We start from the raw sequence: 19,384 nt of genomic DNA on the forward strand, positions 1-19,384 counted from the left end.
GTAGGTGTGCACTCACCCTGTGACACTGATCCTAATATCCAGGTGGTAGAGTATGACATGACTCCCAACATAGCAATGAATAGACAGCCACCCGGTGATAGTCCTCCTAATATTCATGGAAGAAGCACATGATATTACTCCCAATATCGCAGGGAGGGTACAGCTCTTCTGTGATATGCTTCCTAGTATCCGGATGGGGAGAGGATGATAATAGTTCCAGTATCGCAGGCTGTGTTCACCCGCCCTGTGATATTGTTATGAGTACCCTGGAAGGGATATGACTCCCCATAGAGCAGGAGGCGTACATCTAGCCTGGGATATTGTTCCTATTATCCATGGAGAGGAGAGGCTGATATTACTCCCAATATGGTAGGGGGTGTACATCCACCCTGTGATATTCTTCTTAATATTCCAAGGCTGAGAGGTTGATATTACTCCCAGTATCGCAGACACCTTACACCCCCGTGTGATACTCTTCCTGATATCCAGAAGGGGAGAAGGGGAGAAGATGGTATCCCCATATCGCAGGAGGTGAACACCCACTCTGATATCTTTCCTAGTATGCACGGGGAGAGGGGATAATATTATTCCCAATATTGCAGAAGATGTACACGGCCCCCCATGATATTGTCCTTAATATTCCAAGGCACAGAAGACGATGTTACTCCCAATATCGCAGAAAGTGTCCACCCCCCAGTGATGTTGTTCCCATGATCCAGGTGGGAAGAGGATGATGTGACTTTCAACCCTTGCACCCTGCAATGCTCTCACCCTGCAACACCGACACCAGCTCAACCTGACATGGGAGCAGAGGTGCTGGCTGGGGGTGTTCATTGCTTCTCTTTTCTCCCTTGGCAGACTCAGTAGAGGAAGCCGTGACCAAGCAGCCGCAGGAACAAGGTGGGTTTTGCCAGTGGCTCAGGCTTCCTCTGGTTATGCGTTGGGCCTTGGGGTAATGCCGGAGGAGGGGACAGAGCTGAGTACAGTGGGCATTGGATGCGACAGTCACCCCTCTGTGGTGCGGGCTGGGGGCTTGGGGGACGTCGCCTGAGGTGGGCCTGAACCTCCCATCTACTCTGGCACTGGAGGCTGTGGGGTCCCACACTTCTTCCAATGAACATGCTGACCCCCGCCTGGTCCCCGACCGAGGTGGGGCATCCTTTCCACTGCTGGGGCCCACATGTAGCTGTGGGTTCCTTTTTCATGACCTGGAGATGCTGCAGCTTGCCCTGTGCTCTGCCTCAGAGATGGGAGGCCACACAGCCCTCAGCGGGTAGCAGAATTCAGAGCCTTAGGTTGCAGGGGCCTCAACTGAGGTCCCTGAAGGGTCTGCTCCTTCCTGAGGGGCTGATTCAGGGAGGCTCTCCCGTCTCCCCTCTGAGGCTCTGTCGCTTCCCCTCACACAGGGTCCGCATGTGGACAGCCTGGTGATGTGAATGCACCAAGGGCCCTTGGAAGGTCCCTGGGAATGGGATCCATCCCAGTACATTCGGGATGCAGGCACAAGGTCCCACAGGAGGCCCGGGAAGCCAGTGGGGAAGGGAAGGCTGTTGTAGGTTTGCCTCGGGGAGGGGGTGGTTCCACCCTCTGCCAAAGTCTCTGGAGCAAAGGCACGTGGCTCTCCAGCTGCCCCGGAGGCCAGGGTAGTGGCTGGGAGGGGCTGTGGGCCTCTGCCGGGTGGGGGAGATTTCTTAGCTCATCTAGTGTAGTCAAGTCACATTTGCCTCTAAATCATATTTATTTATTTTTTTAATGCCAAGGCTTTACAGGTGAATAAGGAGGCAGTTTGTATTGAAAATATTTTTTGCAAGTGAGCTTGAAACAGAGGGTCTGTTTAAATCTAGGTTTTTTTCCTTCCCATTAATGCCTCCTTTCATCCCAGGTTTTCCAACAGGAAATGCGCTTGTTTGCTCACCTCTGGGAGGGGGCTTTGGGTAGGAATCCACCAAAGCCAGCAGGCACCAGTGGGTTGCTTGAGCAGGCTGGCCTTTGTTAGGAACCGAGGGCTTCAGGTTTTCAGACCATCCAAGGTGAAGGTGGCCACAGGGGCCTGGAAGCTTTCCCATCCTTCCTGCAGGGATGATCCGTTTCCCTGCACGGAGCTGGGTACATGGGTACAACACCCCTGTCCTGTGCCGTCGGTGGCTTTACCAATTTTGCATAGCAGCTTTTGAGCTGATCAATAAAAGGGAAAGGCATCTCTGAGGGATCACTGAGCTGACATAGTCTCCTAAAACCATGCTGTGAGGTGGCGACAAAGCAGGACAGGAGGGTGATTTTGTAGGAGAGTCGGGCCACGGGCCTGCGTGTTCTCTGTGTCCCCGGAGATCGTACGTGCTCCAGACCCTGGGTTTGCATTGCGCATAATTCTCAAGGGCTCATGGCAAGCTGCGCCAGGGACACAGAGGACGGGGATGCAGGGATCCTGCCCCAAGTGGACCAAGGACTCACTGTTGGACTCTAATCTGTCTAGGTGTTTTTGTGACTTGCAGAAATACCTCCAGCTTGCCTGGGCCTGGAGCCACAGGAGACCCTGCCGAAGGTGAAGAATGTTCTGGAACAATGCAAGACCTGCCCAGGCAGCCCCCAGGAGCCAGCGTCCTGGGGTCTCTGTGAAGCATCCAGCAACATGAGCTTGCAGGACCCCGAGGAGCCCTCCTTCTGCTTGGAAGCTGAGGACAACTGGGAGGATCCAGAGACCCTGAGCTCACTGCTGCTGTTCCTGAACAGCTCTGGATTCAAGGCCAGCTTCTGTGGCCTGTACAACCTGGCGCTGCCATGGCTGAGCAGCATGTTCAGCAGCTTTAGCGACGAGGAGGAGCTGACTGGGCGCCTGGCACAGGCCTGAGGGGCGGCCAAGAAAAGTGGCCTCCTCATGGCCCTGGCCAGGCTCTGCTTCCTCCTGGGGCGGCTGTGCAGCAGGAGGCTCAAGCTGTCCCAGGCCCGGGTGTACTTGGAGGAAACACTGGGGGCCCTGGAGGGCAGCTTCGGGGACCTGTTCCTGGTGGTGGCTGTGTACGCCAACCTGGCCGGCATTTACTGGAAGCAGAACCGGGAGAAGTGTACACAGGTGGTTCCCAGAGCCATGGCCCTGCCCCTGGGGACGCCTGGCCACATCTGCAGCACCGAGGCGGACGGGGAGCTCCTGCAGCTGGTGCTGCAGTGGGCGGTGGGTGGCCAGAGCCAGCAAGCCTAGGCCCGGGCCTGCTTCCTGCTGGCCAGGCACCACGTGCACCTCAAGCAGCCTGAGGAGGCCCTGCCCTTCCTAGAGCAGCTGTTGTTTTTGCACAGGGACTCGGGAGCCCCAGACGCTGCGTGGCTCTCAGACTGCTGCCTACTCCTGGCTGACATCTACAGCCGCGAGTGCCTGCCCCACCTGGTGCTGAGCTGTGTCAAGGTGGCCTCATTGAGGACACAGGACTCGCTGGCTGGTTCGCTGAGGAACGTGAACCTGGTGCTCCAGAACGCCCTCCAGCCCCAGAGCCTCCCCACCCAGACTGCCCACTACCTCAGGCAAGCGCTGGCCTCCCTAACCCCGGGCACAGGCCAGGCGCTGCGCGGCCTTCTCCACGCCAGCCTGGCCCAGCCGTACAGCCACCATGGCTACCATGGCCCAGCCATCACCTTCATGACGCAGGCGGTGGAAGCCTGTGCTGTTGCCGGAGTCCGTGCCATCGTGGACCCCCTGGTGGCCCTGGCCTGGCTGCATGTGCTTCATAGGCAGAGCCTGGTGGCTCTGAACATCCTGCAGTCTGTCCAGGATGCAGTGGTGGTCAGCGAGGACCAGGAGGGTGTGATTGCCAACATTGGTGGCCGTGGCTCTGAAGAGGACGGGATAGACGAGGCAGGCAGCCAAGGGCTACTACCACGCACTACCGGTGGCTTGGGACCTGGGCCAGCGGAGGAACCAGGCAGTGTTGCTGGCCAACTTTGGGACCAGCTGGCCCAGCACTACCTCCTGGAGGCTGTACGTCTGTTCTCGAGGCTTCCCTGTGGGGAGTGTGGCCGGGACTTCACCCACATACTCCTGGGCTACCTCTTCACCCGCCAGGGCCCAGCCCAGCAGTGCAAGGGCTACTACGAGTGGGTCCTTCTGGTGGCCGTGGAGATGGACCACGTGGAGAGTGAGTGCCCCAGTTCCTCCTGTGAGCCTTCTGGGGCCACTTGGGTCAGGGCACACCTGGGGTTTGTGATTCGGAAACAAGTGGTGGTTTTCCCACCATCGAAAGCGCTGAGTCATGGCCAGCAGCAGATGTTGGCAAACGCCCTGGAGACAGGCCGTTCCCATGCAGGGCCAGGCCCTCTGTACCCTACTGAGGCAGGCAGCTCTTCTTGGTTTGCCCAGGGACCATCCTGCCTTGAGCACGGAAAGTCCTGTGTGCTGGGAATCCCTAGACATAACCCTGGGATCAAGGCATGTTGTGCTGAGCTAGGACTTGGGGCCCCTCCATGAGCCAGGCCCTGAACGCCAGTTCTTGTGCCTGTGTTTGCTTGGTATCTCGGCAGCCCTGTGCACCGGTCATCCCACTTCACAGAGGACACAGGGGCGGGTGATTGCCCAAAGCCACAGAGCAGTTCACGCAAAAGCAGCTCGTGCTGAGTGTGCCAGGCCCCACCCACAAATGGGGCTTGTGGGGTCCTCGGGAGGGAGGTGCTGAGCGTGGGAATGTGAGCTTCAGGCCAGAGAAGCCACAAAAGTGTGAGTGGCATGATGGCGGGGCAGCACTTGGCCCCGGGTTAGGGAAGCCTCTTTAGTCTGGGCCCAGAGGGTTAAGAGGATTTAGTCAAGTAATAGGTGTGGATGAGGGGCTGATGGTGTAGCCTGTGTGAAGGCCCAGGGGTGAGCGAGTGGGGGTGAGTCAGCGAGGATGGGTGGGGTGTGAGTGGTGGTGAGTGAGCAGGAGTGTGAGTGGGGATGAGTGTGGTGTGAGTGGGGGTGAGTGAATGGAAGTGGGAGCGGAGATGAGTGGGGTGTGATTGGGGGTGAGTGAGTGGGGGTGTGAGCGGGAGTGTGAGTGGAGATGAGTGTGGTGTGAGTGGGGGTGAGTGAGCGGGAGTGTGAGTGGGGATGAGTGGGGTGTGATTGGGGGTGAGTGAGCGGGGGTGAGTGAGTGGGGGTGAGTGAGCGGGCGTGTGAGTGGGGATGAGTGGGGTGTGAGTGGGAGTGAGTGAGCGGGAGTGTGAGTGGGGATGAGTGGGGTGTGAGTGGGGGTGAGTGAGCGGGCGTGTGAGTGGGGATGAGTGTGGTGTGAGTGGGGGTGAGTGAGCGGGAGTGTGAGTGGGGATGAGTGGGGTGTGAGTGGGGGTGAGTGAGCGGGGGTGAGTGGGCGGGGGTGAGTGAGTGGGGGTGAGTGAGCGGGAGTGTGAGCAGGGGTGAGCGAACAGGGCTTATGCAGGGAGGTGCAGAGTTGGGAGGGGGTGGGTTGGGTGCTGGATGGTGAGAAGCTCTTCTGGAGAGCTAAGCAGGGCCTGGGGCCTCAGGCTGTGGCTTGGCCTTTTCCCCAAGAGCACTAGGTAGCCACGGAGTGCTGTCGAACAGTCACTGCAGACCGAGCAGTGAACGGACAGTAGCTGGGCAGGGCTGTCCGAAATCTAGGCCGCAGAGAATAGCTGAGGAAGTTGAGTGCAGGGAAATGGCTGAGACAAGGGATACTGCTGAGTCCCCTCTGCCTTGCAGCGCTTTGTCATGGCATAGTGAGACCACTCAGAGGTGCCTCTTGTGGCCTGGACCAGAGCTCCAGGGGCTGTGCCCAAATTTGAATCTGCTCATTTCCCAGCACAGGCCTGGCACCCACTCTTGGCCCTAGGAGTGATGACATTTTGGAAAGGACCGTGTGAAGGGGCCCCGGTCCCACACATCTGCCCAAGGAAGGTTGGGGGGTTCAGACCCAGGCTTCTTCCCCAGGGACATTCTCTGACTGGAAGGAGATCCTCCAGGAACCCAGCGCCCCAGTCCCCACTGCAGCCTCCAGTGGCTCCTGGCACAATAGCCTGTGGTACCTCCTCCTACGAGGCCCTCCCCTGGGTGCTGGGGGATTCAGACTTGGAAATGCAGGCCAGGGAACGGGGATCATGCTTCCCTGTCTCCCCACCCTGCGCTGAACGATCGAGGAGACCGAGGGCGGGGCTGATACCCCACATGCTTCCTTGGGGTCATTTTTGAGTCACTTTCGGTAGTTTGTGTCCTTCTAGGAGTTTGGCTGTTGTGTCTAGATGGTCTGGCTTCTTGGTGTACAATTGTTCGTAGTGTTTTCATGGAATCCTTTTATTTCTGTCAGGTCGGCAATCATGTTTCCTCTTTCATTTCTGATTTTAGAAACTTGGGTTTGTAATTGTTTATTTATTTTTATTAGAGATGGGGTCTCATCATGTTCTCCCAGGGGGGTCTTGAATGCTGGCCTCAGCGATCCTTCCCCCTCGGCCTCACAAAGTGCTGGGATGACAGGCGTGAGCCATGGTGCTCAGTCTCTGATTTTAGTCGTTTGTGCCCCATCTTTGTTTTCTTGGTCAGTCTGATGAAAGATTTGTCACTTTTGTTGTTATTTTCAAAAAACCCACTTTTGGTTCTGTTGATTATCTCTTTTGTTTTTCCATTCTCTGTATTTTTACTTCCCATTTCCACTCTCACATTTATTATGTTCTTCCTTTTATTCACTTTGGGTTTAGTACATTTTCTAGTTTCTCAAGGTGGAAAGTTAGGCTTTTGATTTAAGATTTTTTTTCTTTCTTTGAATGTAGACATTTACAGTTATAAATTTCCCTTTCAGCACTGCCTTAGCTACATCTTGGTGTTTTTGATACACTGTGCTATTTTTTTTTTTTTTAAGTTTTGCTCTATTGCCCAGGCTGGGGTGCAGTGGTGCAATCTTGGCTCACTGCAACTTCTACCCAGGTTCAAGTCATTCTCATGCCTCAGCCTCCTGAGTAGCTGGAATTACAGATGTGCACCACCACACCCGGCTAATTTTTGTATTTTTTTTTTATAGAGACAGTGTTTCACCATGTTTCCCAGGCTGATCTCAAACTCCTGGACTCAAGCGATCCTCCCACCTCGGCCTCCCACAGTGCTGGGATGAGAGGTGTGAGCCACCGTGCTGGCCCGGGCTGTGCATTTGTTTGTATTCTTTTCAAATTAATCTTCAGTTTCCCTGATGGTCTCTTCTCTGACTCACTGGTTGTTTAGGAGTGTGTAGTTTTCACATATTTTTGAATTTCCCACGTTTCCTTCACTGTCGATTTCCAGTTTCATGCCAGTACAGCTGAAGAACACCTGTGCTTTGGTCTCAGTCCTTCTCCCTTCACTGAGGCTCATTTTGTGGCCTGGCACATGGTCTGTCATGGGGAATGTCCCATGGGCGCTCAAGAGGACTGTGTATTCAGCTGTTGTTGGGGGGCGTGTGTGACAGATGTCCATTCGGCGTACCTGGTTTCCTTTGTTAATCTTCGGAATGTTTCTGACACTAGAAAATCAGAAGCTTTCCACCGTTCCCAGCGCCCTGGCTTTGGGAGAGGCCAGCGAGCCTGTGGGTTTGGAGCCTTGTTGCATGAGAGAAGCATGTGTGGAAATGCCAGGGGCCGGCTTTGAACCCCATTCCCCCAACATGATGCCGTGTGTGGCAGACGTGATGCTTGGCTTTGCTCTCTCAGGGTTCCATCTGCGACAGGGGCTACTTGTGTCCCTGGTCTCATCATCTCAGGCTGAAGGTGGCCCTGGTCCTGGCCAGAGGGGCTTTGTGAAGCAGAAATAGATGGCCTGGTGCAGGGGCCGAGCCTGGCCAGAACCTCGGCCCTGGGAGTTGTAAAGAAGGCCGGCCTGTACCATGAGCATGTGCACCAAGCTGTGCCCATGTCACGGTGTGCTCGGCGCCTGCCCTTGCACAGGTGCATGGCCTGTCTGAGCCCAGGCTCCCTGCCTATGGGGCCCAGGTTCACAGAGGTGTGAAAGAGACAAGCACAGAGCAGGGGCCTCTGAACCCAGCCAGCCTCGCTTCGATGCTGGGAGGCTGACGTCTTCCATTTTGTCTTCTGCCCAGGCCAGCTGCGGGCCGTCCAGCGGCTGTGCTACTTCTACAGCGTCGTCATGCCCAGCGAGACCCAGTGTGTCATCTACCACGAGTTCCAGCTCTCCCTTGCCCGCAAGGTGGCCGACCAGGTGCTGGAGAGGGCAGCTCCTGGAGACCACCAGTCAGCTCTACCTGTCCCTGGGCACCTAGTGGTGAGGACTGGCTTTGCAGTGGTTGGGGTGTGGAGGGGTGCAAGGGCGTAGGGGTGGCAGGGAGGGGGGCACAGGGAAGCTGGCCCAGGGCCTCCTCAGCCCCTTTCCTTTGTATCATTTGGTTCCTTGGCATCAGATGCTTTGAGCTGGTGGGTCTGGGTTCGTCCCAGGGCTGCTACTGGCTTGTGAGTCCCAGCTTGAGTCTCCCTTGTTGGGTCAAAGGTCATCTCAACCCCAGCAGAGGCAGTACGTGCACGTGCACTCTGGGCTGTTCTTCCTACTATGGTGGCCTTTGTCATCTGACCTCTGCCTGCCCCGAGTCTTGACTCCTGGCCTTCATCTGTCCCCTTAAATGTGACCACAGCAGCCACCTGTGGCTTCTCTCCCACAGAAGACAGAGCCAATTGTGTCACCTGCTTCCCCGGGGCAGGGTTTCAAGGTCTCACGTCCCATATGTGGCCCACTCGGCTTCCCCCGAGCATGCTGACCTGGTGGGGTAACCATGGCCCTGGCCACCCCACCCACAGGGCCTGGTGACATTGCTGCAGTCACAGCCCCTCAAGTGTTGGACTTACTGAGAGAGCAGGGAAGGGGCCAGATTCCATGGGGACCCGGGAGACTGGCTCCAGTCTTGGCCTCAGGTTCACAGAAGGAAAATGGGTCAGTGTGCTAGAGCCATGCTTCTCAAAGTGTAGTCCCTGGACCAGCAGAGCAGCATCCATGTCACCTAGGAACCTGTGGCAAGTGGGAGTTCTAGGGCCTGCCCCAGGCCTGTGGAGCCAGAAGCTCTGGGGGCAGGGCCAGCAAGCTATAAGGACAGGCCTCCGGGTGACTGTGATGCCTGCACACCTTGAGAACCATCGGCCTAGATAGCCTCTGAACACTAACGGCTCTTGGTGCGTCTGGAGAAGACACAGGCCATGTCTGGGAGGCAGGGGAGATGGACTAGCACATTCCTCCTGCCACAGGGCAACATGATGCTCGATTCCCTCAGAAGGATGTCCTTCATCTTTTCCATGCCGTGTGTGTTCACCCTGGCCCTCCCAGCAGCCTGGGAAGGGCAGAACACTGCACATACAAGAGGGCCGTTCCCAGTCCCCACATTCCAGATTCATCTGTCACCAGACCCACGAGAGGAGGCAGACTGGTTCCAGGAGGATGAGAGCCCTTGTTCTGACACCTGTGTCTGATTCCAGTGATTCCAGGGCCTACAAATCCTCTCTGGACTACACCAAACGAAGTCTGGGAATTTTCATTGACCTCCAGAAGAAAGAGAAGGAGGCACATGCCTGGCTGCAAGCAGGGAAGATCTATTACATCCTGCGACAGAGCGAGCTGGTGGACCTGTACATCCAGGTGAGTGGCAAGGGATGCAGGACGACCCCTGTGCTGTTCACTCTCTGTCCATCCACCCATCCATTCATCCTTCCAGCATCTATTTACCTGTTCATCCTTCCATCCATCCATCCATCATCCATCCATCTGTCCTTTCATCCGTCCATCATTCATCCATCCTTTTATCATCCATCTATTCACCCGTCTATCCATCCATTCACCTGTCCATCCACCCATCCATTCATCCTTCTGTCATCTATCTATTTACCTGTTCATCCTTCCATCCATCCATCCACCATCCATCCATCCATTCTTCCATCATCTTCCCATACACCTGTGGGTCCTTCCATTCACCCATCCATCATCCATCCATCCATCATCCATCCTTCCGTCCATCCATCCATCATCTATCCATCCATCCCTTCGTCCATCCATCCCTCCATCATCCATCCATCTGTCCATCCATCCATCCATCACCCATCCACCTGTTCATCCTTCCATCCATCCATCATCCATCCATCCATTCTTCCATCATCTTCCCATACACCTGTGGGTCCATCCATCCATCCATCCATCCATCCATCCATCCATCTATCCTTCCATCATCCATCCATTCATCTGTTCGTCTTTCCACCCATCCATCATCCATCATCCATCATCCATCCATCTTTTTATCCATCCATTCACCTGTTCATCCATCCTTCCATCCATCTTTCCATCATCGATCCAAGTGTTCATCCTTATATCCATCCATCCATCCATCCATCATTCATTAATCTATTCACTTCTTCATCCATCCATTCACCTGTTCGTCCATCCATTCATCCATCCATCCTTCCATCCTTCCATCCTTCCATCCATCCATCCTTTCATCCATCTTTCCATCCATCTTTCCATTATCCATCCATTCAGCTGTTCATCCTTCTATCCATCCAACCATCTTCCATCCATCTATGATCCATCCATTCACCTGTCCATCTATTCATTCATCATTCATCTTTTTATCATCCATCCATTCACCCATGTATCCATCCATTCACTTTTCATCCATCCATCCATCCGTCTATTCTTCCATCATCCATGCATTCATCTGTTCATCCTTCCATCAATCCATCTTTCCATTTATCCATCCATCCATTTATCCATCCATCCATTTATCCATCCATGCATCCATCATCCATTCATGTCCATTCTTCCATCCATCGTTCATCCATCCATTTATCATCCATCCATTCACCCGTGTATCCATCCATTCACTTTTTCATCTGCACATCCATCCATCCATTCATCCTTCCATCATCTATCCATCCTTCCATCATCCATCCATCCTTCCATCCATCCATCCATCCATCCATTCATCCATTATGAATGCATCTATCATCCATACTTCATCATCCATCCACTTGCCTCCTGTTCATCCTTCCATCCATCCATCTGTCCATTCATCCATATATCCATTCATCCATCATCCATCCCTCCTTCCATCATCCATCCGCTCACCTCCTGTTCATCCTTCCATCCATCCATCATGCATCCATCTATCCATTCATCCATCCATCATTCATCCATCCTTTTATCATCCACCCATTCACCGGTCTATCCATCCATTCATCTGTTCATCCATCCATCCGTCCATTGATCCTTCCATCATCCGTCCATTCACCTGTTCATCCTTCCATCCATCAATCATCCATCCATCCATCCATCCATCATCTATCATCCATCATCCATCCATTTATCCATCCATCCATCATCCACCCGTACTTCCATCATCCATCCATTCACCTGTTCATCCTTCCATCCATCCATCATCCATCCATTCATCCACCCACCCATTCATCCACCCATCCATCATCCATCCACCCATCCATTCACCCATCCATCCATCCATCATCCATCCATCCATCATCCATCCTTTCACCCATCCATCCATTCACCTGTTCGTCCATTCATCCATCCATAATTCATCCATCTACCCACCAATCTACCTATTAATCCATCCCTCCATACATCTATCTGTCCATTTGTTTATCCATACATTCGACTATCCACCATCTATCCATCCACATGTACATACATCATCTACCCTCCACCCATCCATACATTATCTACCCACGCATACATACATACAGACATACACACATCATTCCACCCATCCATCCATCCATCCATCCATCCATCCATCCATCCATCCATCCATCCAAGTATTCATCTATCCACACACCCATCCATCCATCCATCCATCCATCCATCCATCCATCCATCCATCCAAGCATTCATCTATCCACACACCCTTCCATCCATCCATGTGTCTACATGTCCTCATCCATTCATCCATCCATCCACTCATTCCTAAGCCACTGCTGAGCACCTGTTGTGTGCCTTTTCCCTCCCTCCAACTGGTTCCCTCACACCCTCCCCCGGTGGCCAGCATCTTCTCCCTGAGGGCAGAGGCGTGGCCCCCCACAATGCACAGCACCTGCTGGTATACAGCACATGCTCAAATAATGTGACCACTCAATTAACACACAGAAGAACTTGCTCCAAGCGACATGTGGCACATCTCCTTATAAAATGAATCTATCATAGTGGCTGTTTTCAGAGGCTTTCCCAAACACAGTGTGATCTGGAACAAATTGTGAAGCCCACGAGCCTGATGAAGCTTTCATTATTGAGCACCTGCTGTATACCTCCTTGAGCTGAGGAGAGGGATGAAGAGCTCATGGCCAAGAGGGGACCAGGTCCACCCACAAACACTGCTGATGTGGCGGGGATGTGGCAACGCAGAAAGGAGCCAGGGGCTGGGCTCCCAGCAATCTGGGGGCCACGGAGACTGGTTTGAGTGCAGGGGGAGTGGGCTAGGGCTAGCCCTGTTGGTAGGATTCACAGGTGTCGGGCTTCTGGGCTGCAGCTGCTCAGTCACCTCCTGGCACTCAGGAGCATCAGTTCATTGTCCTCATGCCAGTGGTGGGGGCAGCCCTAATGCACAGGGTCTGAAAAATGCTCAGGTGTACCTCTACTGTGTGAGAGGAAGGAGCCTGGCAAAGGTGCGCATAGCCACCTCGCTAGGTGTGGGTCTTGAGGGAACTTCTGTCTCCTTTCAGGTGGCACAGAATGTGGCCCTGTACACAGGCAACCTCAACCTGGGGCTGGAGCTGTTTGAGGCAGCTGGAGACATCTTCTTCAATGGGGCCTGGGAGCGGGAGGAAGGCCTGTCCTTCTACCGGATGAGCTGGTCTGTGGGCTGATGTGGGTGGGCCTCAGTGGGGCACCTGGAGGGCTGAGACACTGGTGTGGCAGGGTAGAGGCCTCCCAAATGGAGGCAGGGCCACCCATGCCCATGATGAGTTTCCAAGTGGTCTCACCGGGAATGATATTGACCATGCCCCTGCCTGGGAAAAACGCTCGGGGCCTGGACGTGACAATGGCTCTCCCCTTGTACCTGATGACCTCAAGCAACCATGAGTGGGAAGTCCTGTCCCCATCTTCCAGATGAGGAAACTGAGGCTCAGAGAGGCACAGGGACATGCCAAAGGACACACAGCATATCAGTGGGAGACCCAGGTCTGCATACACCCCGAAGTGGGACGGCTTCTCCCTTCCTCTGAGCTCACGGTGTGGCTCAGCCCTGGGCACAGATCAATGTGATGTTTTTAGAGCAGAGAGGAGTGCTGGCTCCCCCCAGTCAGACCTCCGGTGCCCAGGTGGGAGAGGCTGGTCTGAGGCTGTTGGGTGTAGCTGGATGGGCCTCAGGTGACTCTTCAGCCCCCAACTTGGATGTCTGAACTGTGTGTTATCCCAGAGCACAGAGCTGTGTCGAGGTGCAGGGGTAGCTGGGGTGCGGGAAGCTCCAACCACGTGTTTGAGCTCTGAGGAGGGCGCTGGGCAAGGTGGGTGCTGCGGGAAACCTGACCCCACCTGCCTGTGTGGTAGGACCGGGCCCTGCCCCTGGCAGTGACTACGGGCAACCGCAAGGTGGAGCTGCAGCTACAGCTTGCAACAAGCTGCTGGCCACACTGGAGGAGCCCCAGGAGGACTTGGAGTTTGCCTACATGGCCCTAGCACTCAGCATCACTCTGGGTACATCCCCTGAGCCCCCGCCCTGCCAGGACCCACACTTTGCCAGAGCCCAGCCTCCAGGTCTGCAGGCCAGGAGCTGAAACAGCTGCTGGATTTTCCTGGTCTCCTGTCCAGGCAGGCAGATCTGCCCAACTGGCTTCCCCGTCCGGCTGTGGGGCACAGCCCGAGGTCTCTCACGCAGTGCAGAGCTCCCTGCCTGACTGAGCTCTGCTTCCTCTGCCTGTTCCCGCTGCTGACCACAAGGGCCGCCCAGTGTGCCCTCTGCCTTCCAGACATCCCAGGCATCTCGTTGGTCCCTGTATGTGTCAGGCTGAGTGGCACATTCCCTATCTCTTGTGCCCTTCCCACCCTCATCAACCACATGGCTCTCTGGCTGATAAAATCCCAGTTCCCCTTCCAGCAGTCTGCCCCTTAAGGCCGTGCATCCCCTGGTGCTGTGCCAGGGTCGTCTGTCCCCCTCCAGAGACAGGGAACCCTAGGCAGGCCACATGCCCCAGCGCCTTGTGCCCCGTGGCCCAGTACACAGTAGGTGTGCAGCTGACTCCCCAAGGTAGGGGGCTCTGATCAGGACACACCCAGGAGGAGTCGGATGTCACGTCTGTGGGTTGCCTGGAGCCGGGGAGCCCGGGAGCACCTGCACTGCATGGCTTTTGGGCTCCCTTGGTGAGCAAAGGCAGGTGGCTATGTGTAGGCACAGAACTGGGCCATCCAAGTCCGACTTTGCCAAAGCCTCTCAGTAGACAGGGGCAGGCCTTATTAGTTCTGCTTTGCAGATGGAAAAGTGAGTCTGGGAACCTGGAAGGGAATGGCCAGAGCTGCCCAGGTGACCACAGGTGCCTGGAGACAAGCCACGTGTGCTGCCTGGGGTCTGTATACCTGCTCCTGAGGGGCATCTTCCCTCCCTGCCCCAGAGAGCCAGCCACATCCTCACACCTGCCCCTTTGGCCTGCACCCCAGGGGACCTGCCGAACAAGCGTGTGGCCTACCACCGGCTGGCCGCCCTGCACCACCGGCTGGGCCATGGCAAGCTGGCGGAGCACTTCTACCTCAAGGCCGTTTAGCTCTGCAACTCGCCGCTGGAGTTCGACGAGGAGACCCTCTACTACGTGAAGGTGTACCTGGTGCTCGGTGACATCATCTTCTACGACCTGAAGGTGGGTGGGGAGGGTCAGGGCTCGGGGTGTTCCTGGCCCCCTTGCAGTGGGATCTCCATCCGGACCCCAGAGGCCTGGGTTCCAGCCTTCCTTAGGAATGGCCCAGTGGCCTCCCTGGAGCTCTACACCCAGCTGGAGGAGCCGGCAAGGTTAGCAGGTAAAACCTAGCTCCCCAGATGGCCAGGCCCCACCCTCAAGAACTCAGTCTCAGCCAGGGAGGCTGACACATGAGTGGGCAATGGTGGCCTCTGGGTAAAGAAGGGGGATTGTAGTCAGGGGGCCCTCCTGGAGGAGGTGACACCAAAGCTGAGTCTTGACAGTCAAGTGTCAAGGTGCATTTAACAAAGAAAACAGGGTCGGGAGAGTGACATTTCAGAGGACGGCATCATCCTCACATTGAATCCACGTTGCAAGATCTAACCCAAATCTTGGCGCCTCCTCTAGGAAGCCTGCCCAGGGTGCCAGCCTGCACTGAGCAACTCCTTCCTGGAGTCCCGAGACACCTTGAATCTTCCCATCACCCAAGAAGGGTGGGGTGGGACCAGTGTCTTACCATTGGGTTCACAGACAGGGAAACCCCAGCTCAGGGCAGGTGCAGTGGGGCGGGGCCCCAGCCAGCCAGGCTGAGGCCTTGTTAGGTCGGGTGTGTCTCGAGGGGAGGTGCTGTGCTCCCTCTGCCCCCAGCCCTGCAGGGGTGGAGAGCTGGGATTGGCAGACTGAGACCTGTGGTGTCTCCACCCATCTGCCCAGCGGGCACCGCTCCTCCTTAGCATCATACCGGCCTCGTGTCAGTGCTCCTTACGGGCTGAGGGGCCAGGGCACTCCAGTCCAAGGGCCGAGATCTTGGGGGCCTTAGAACAACATGAGGAGCTGGGGCAGCCCTAAGACCCTGCGCCGTATACCCCACCGCAGGCCTGGGGCTGCCCGGGAGCCCCCCGCCCAGTACAGGCGACACCTGGTGGTCAGACGTGGTTTCTGTGGCCTCCCAAGTCCCAGGCAGATAGGGAGGTGCCAAGTGTCAGGCCCAGGGGGACGCTGTTCACCACTCAGGGGCACGCCTGGGACCCAGGGGGACGGGCCTCCCAGAAGAGGCCTTTATCTCTCTTGGTCAAGCCTGCCGCCCACTCCGCCTGTCCAGGAGAAAGGAAAGCGCCAAGTAGCACAGCCCTCCTTCCCATGCACAGTCCTCCTTCCCATGCACAGCCCTCCTTCCCATGCACAGCCTTGCTTCCCGTGCACAACCCTCCTTCCCATGCACAGCCCTCCTTCCCATGCACAGCCCTGCTTCCCATGCACAGCCCTGCTTCCCATGCACAGCCCTCCTTCCCATGCACAGCCCTCCTTCCCATGCACAGCCCTGCTTCCCATGCACAGCCCTCCTTCCCAGGCACAGCCCTCCTTCCCGTGCACAACCCTCCTTCCCGTGCACAGCCCTGCTTCCCAAGCACAGCCCTCCTTCCCGTGCACAGCCCTCCTTCCCGTGCACAGTCCTCCTTCCCATGCACAGTCCTCCTTCCCATGCACAGTCCTCCTTCCTATGCACAGCCTTCTGGGCCTCATCGTGACTATGCTGTCAGCACAGGCCAGCTTCCCACAGGGAGGTCCCCTTGGAATTATCCAATGGCGGCTGTCTTTCCAAGGCTACACCCTCCTCCATGTATAGGAGGCTCTGGACCCAGGGCCCAGAGGAGTGGGAGAAGAAGCCGGGCTGGATAGGACCTGGAAGGCTGGCAGAGAAGCAGGGGTAAATGGGCATCTTTGCCAATTGCCTCTAAAATGGGGTCCCCTTTAGTCTACACATGAGAGTGAGCCCTGGAATAGGGTGGATTAGGTGTTTACTGGCTCAGGCTGTCACTCACTACAGGCACATGGAAATGCACACGCAACTGCACACAGGCATAGGCACACGCACACACAGGCGCGCACACACACGTGCACACAGAGGCATGCACACAGGCACACACACAGGGACATGCACGCACAGGAACACAAACACGCACATTCACATGCACAGGCACACACACAGACATATGCATTGGCTGGCTCCTTCCTGTTTAGTTGGGAAGCCCCCACCCCTTCAGGAAGCCTTTGCCTTCCACACCCGGCTGAGTCTGGGGCCTCCTGGGCTTCCCTCTGCCACAGCCCGGGCCACCCTGTGTGGTCAGTGTTCACTCCCAGGTCCCTCAGACTGGAAGCAAGGACGTTAGGCTCAACCATGCACCCAGCACAGAGTCCAGTGTTCGGCTGGGCCGGGGGGCGTTGGATGAGCGGTGGCGGTGACTCGGGGCCTTCTCACGCCCCTGCTCCGTGTGAGAGGCGGGGCAGTGAGGGAATGGACTGCTGCATCTTGGACTCTGTCATTGGCCCTGGGAGCCATCTTGAGATGGTAAAGAGGGACAGGCCAGGCATGGGTCTTAGAGAGGTCCCTTGGGTGACCGCCATGTGGAGGAGGTGCCTGGGGAGAAGCCGGGTGGGGGAAGGGAGGGTGAAGGAGGAGGTCTGGGAGGCGGCATCCCAACCCAGGGATGGTGAGTTTGAGCCAAAGACGCATTGAAAATGGGAGTGGATGTCTGGGGAGTCACACTCCGTCAATATTTCAGGGAACATTGCCAGAGAGGACACCTGTGAGATGGTTTTGTACCTGGCCTGGCCCGTGGAGGGCCTGGAAATGGTCAGCATGGACAGGGGCCAGAGGGGAGCCTGGGTCACTCAACGCAGTGCCCCTGCTGTGGCTTGGAGCCACGGGTCCTGCATGGAACTCTCAGAGCAGGCAGGATCTGCCCTGACCTCAGTCCATGGGGAAAGCAGCCACTGCCTGCAGAGAGGGTGGCACTGGGGCAGGAGGCTTGGGGTGAGTGGGGCGTAGGGACAGTCAGGAAGGCTTCCAGGGGTGTCAGGGTCGTCCCCACCTCCTGCAGCTGAGACCACAGCAGTGTCACAGGCTTCGGGGCTCATGGGGTGAGCCAGCATCGGATGGACATGTGGAATGACCTGGACACAGGAACGGCCTCTGGGAAGACAGGCTCCGAGTCCCCCTTTTGCTGACCATGACCTGTCCCCTTCAGGATCCGTTTGATGCAGCCGGGTACTACCAGCTGGCACTGGCAGCCGCCGTGGACCTGGGCAACAAGAAGGCACAGCTGAAGATCTACACGCGGCCGGCCACCATCTCCCACAACTTCCTCCTGGACTGCGAGAAGTGGCTCTTCTTCTACCAGAAGGCCAGGACCTTCGCCACAGAGCTCAGCGTCCACAGGGTCAACCTACCTCCTCTGCCACTCTGCGGGTGGGCCCCCTGGTTGGCCTCCAGCCACCCTCGCTGAGGACAGTATCCGAGGGAGTGGGTTTTGTGCAAGGAGGATGATCTTCTGCCTCTCCTGGTCTCTCCCGTAGCTCATTTTCTAGGTAATGGAAGCATAAAAGCAGGGTTCAAATAGCAATAAATGTTTTTTTTTCTTTTTTTGCAAAAACATACCGAAGTCCCCATGGCATCCTTCCCTGTGTGCTTCCTGGGCTGTGTCTAGGGGACAGCTCCTTCCCTGGTGGCAGCCCTCTGATCTTGGGGATGAGAAGGACCGTGAGTCCAACAGACCTGGGCCAGGTCACCATGAGCCTCGGTTTCCTCGGCGGCCAGAGGGGAGATGGTGATTGAACTCTGGGCAGCTTCCTGCTCTCCCTGCTCAGAGTTCTTGCTGTAGGTCTCGTGCCACCCTTGCCTTTAAGCTTCAGGCCACTGTGCCCGGATGTGGGGGCTGTTAGTGTCCCTGTTCGCCATTGAAGAAATAGAGGCACACAGAGGTTAGGAGTCTGGCCCACCGTCACACAGCAGGTAGAGGCAGACACGCAGAGCCCAGTACACTGACTACCACACCACCCTGCCAGCCTGGAGCCAGGAAGGTGTCCCCCATTAGGACCCAAGGTCAGCTCCTGGAGCTCTCTCGTGGTGTCAGGAGAGCCGCAGGCCAGTGAGGGTGGCCCCGGGGATCCCTCACTCAGTGTCCTTTGCTCCCAGACTTGGTTGGGCCGAGCCTGGCCAGTCTCACCTCTGGCCACTGGTCAGCCCTGCGGGAAGTGAGATGCAAGGATCTCCGCCTGTGTAGACGCTGCTACCCAGTATTGAAAGCCTTATCTGGGCTTCCCCCCAGCTCTCGCCACCCACCCCCTCCCCTTCCGGCCCCCGGCCCTCATCCCAGTCCCAGGAATCCCAGGTTTCCCTTCTTGGAATCTCTTGGCCCCAGGGAATACAGTTCACACGGTCTCTTTGCCAGTTTACGCAAGGAAACTGACGTTCAGAGACTGTGGGTGTCCCACGTGATTCTCGCATACACTGCACTCTCCCAGACCCCTCTTTTAAACACTTTAAATGAGGTGACTTTCACATCGCATGCAATTAACTATTTCAACGCAAATAATGTGGTGGCATTTGTACATTCACAGTCCTGTGCAACCACTCACGCCATCTAGTTTCAAAATGTATTCCTCTCCCCAGAAGAAACCTCCCATCCTCACTAAGCAGTTACCCCTCCTTGGTATCCCCCAAGCGCCTCGTTTAATGGAAGGGGAAGCTGAGGCCCGGAGAGAGACTTGTCATTGGGCGGAG

General features: G+C 56.2%; 1 pseudogene; it reads left to right on the top strand.

Annotated features, from left to right (window-relative positions):
- Positions 1-658: 658 nt before the first annotated feature.
- Positions 659-18,160, top strand: LOC139361172 (SH3 domain and tetratricopeptide repeat-containing protein 1-like; annotated as a pseudogene).
- The last annotated feature ends 1,224 nt before the right edge of the window (positions 18,161-19,384 follow it).

Source organism: Macaca nemestrina (genome assembly GCF_043159975.1).
Source record: "Macaca nemestrina isolate mMacNem1 chromosome 14 unlocalized genomic scaffold, mMacNem.hap1 SUPER_14_unloc_1, whole genome shotgun sequence".
NCBI classification, from domain to species: domain Eukaryota; kingdom Metazoa; phylum Chordata; class Mammalia; order Primates; family Cercopithecidae; genus Macaca; species Macaca nemestrina.